Source organism: Homarus americanus, unplaced genomic scaffold, assembly GCF_018991925.1.
Source record: "Homarus americanus isolate GMGI-L3 unplaced genomic scaffold, GMGI_Hamer_2.0 scaffold824, whole genome shotgun sequence".
NCBI lineage: Eukaryota > Metazoa > Arthropoda > Malacostraca > Decapoda > Nephropidae > Homarus > Homarus americanus.
In genome coordinates this window covers 3,316,712-3,319,116 of record NW_024719328.1, presented here as the reverse complement: position 1 = coordinate 3,319,116, position 2,405 = coordinate 3,316,712, and positions in this window count along the sequence as shown.

Sequence of the window (2,405 nt, the reverse complement as noted above, 5' to 3'; positions counted from 1 at the left end):
CCACACACCCCAACACCCACACACCCCCAGCACCACCCACTCCCAAACACCACCCAGCCAACCTCTGCACACCACCAGCCACCACCCACACCCCAGCACCCACATGCCCCAAACACCACCCAACACTTTACACACCACCCACACACCACCCATCCCCAAACACCACCTGACCCCAACTACCACACACCATAACACCACCCACACCCCCAACTTTTCACCCACACCCCCAACTTCACCCACACTCCCCAAACCCGCCACCCACACAACCAGCACTGCCACACCACCAGCACCGCCCACACGCCCACAACACCACCCACGCCTAGCACCACCCACACTCCCCAAACACCGCCCACACAACCCCAACTGCCACACACCAGCACCGCCACACCAGCCCCAGCACTACCCACACCAGCACCACCCACACCAGCACCACCCAACACACCCCCAGCACCACTCCACACCCCAACACCACCCACGCCCCCAACACCTTACACACCCTAACCTGCACCCACACCCCAACACCACCCACGCCCCCCAGCACCACCCACACACCCCCAACACCGACCACCCCCAGCACCACCCACACGCCCCCAGCACCACCCACACACCCCCAACACCACCCCCACACCCCAACACCACTTACACACTGCCCACACACTGACACCACACACCCCAGCACCACCCACGCCCCCAACACCAGCCACACACACCCAACACCACCACACACAACACCAGCCACACCCCCAACACCACCCACACTCCCCAAACACCGCCCACACACAACCCAGCACTACCCACACCAACACCACCCACACCCCAACACCACCCATGCCCCAAACCTGCCCACACACCACCAGCACCACCCACACACCCCCCAGCCGCCCCCCCAACACCACTCCACACACCCCCAGCCCCAACCGCCACCACACTGGCTTCCCACACCCCAACACCACCCACACACCCCCAACCTGCCACACACCCCCAGCACCACCCACACACTTTAACACCACCCCACACCACCCACACCCCCAACACCACCCACACCACCCACCCCAACACCACCCCACACACCCCAACCTGCCCACACACCTAACACCACCCACACACACCAGCACTGCCACACACCACCAACACCACCCACACACCCCCAACACCACCCACCAGCACCACCCACACACCCCAACACCACCCACACACCCCAACACCACCCACACAACACCACCCACACACCAGCACCACCCACACACCCCCAACCCTGCCCTGCTTACCACCCACACCCCAGCCACCACCCACACACCCCAACACCACCCACACACACCACCAGCACCACCCACACACCACCAACACCACCCACACACCCCCAACCCACACCCCCACACCCACCTAGCACCACCACTGACACCACCCCCAGCACCCACACACCACCAGCACACCACCCACACACCTGCCTCCACCCACTAGCACCACCCACACACCCCAGCACCACCCACACACCAACACCACCCACACCAGCACACCCACTGTACCACCACCTAGCCACCACCCACACCCCAACACCACCCACACACCTGTACCACCCACACCCCAGCACCCACACACCACCAGCACCACCCACACCACCAGCCTACCCACACCCCCAACACCACCCACACCCCAGCACCACCCACACACCAACACCACCCACACACCACCAGCACCACCCACACACCCCAGCACCACCCACGCCACCAGCACCACCCACACACCCCCAACACCACCCGCACCCCAAGCACCACCCACCAGCACCGCCCACACACCACCGACACCACCCGCACACCTAACACCACCCACACACCCCAACACCACCCACACCCCCAACGCCACCACACCCCCAACGCCCACCACCCACACACACCCCCCAGCACCACCCGCACACCCCCAGCACCACCCACACACCCCCCAACACCACCCACACATCCCAACACCACCTGCACCCCAACACCACCACACACCCCCCAGCACCACCCACCCCCAACACCACCCACACACCCCCAACCGCCACCCACACACCCCAACACCACCCACACACCACCAGCGCCACCCACGCACCCCCAGCACCACCCACACACTAGCACCACCCACACACTGACACCACCCACACACTAGCACCCTGACACCACACCCTGCCCACACAACCTGCCCACACACCACCCACACCCCAACACCACACACTCCAGCACCACCCACACACCCACACCACCCACACCCCAGCACCACCCACACACCCACCCACACACCCCACACCCACACCACCCACACACCCCCAACCTGCACCCACACACCCCAGCACCACCCACCCCCAGCACCACCCACACTAGCCACGCCCCAGCACCACTCACCCCCAGCACACCCCCAGCACCACCCAC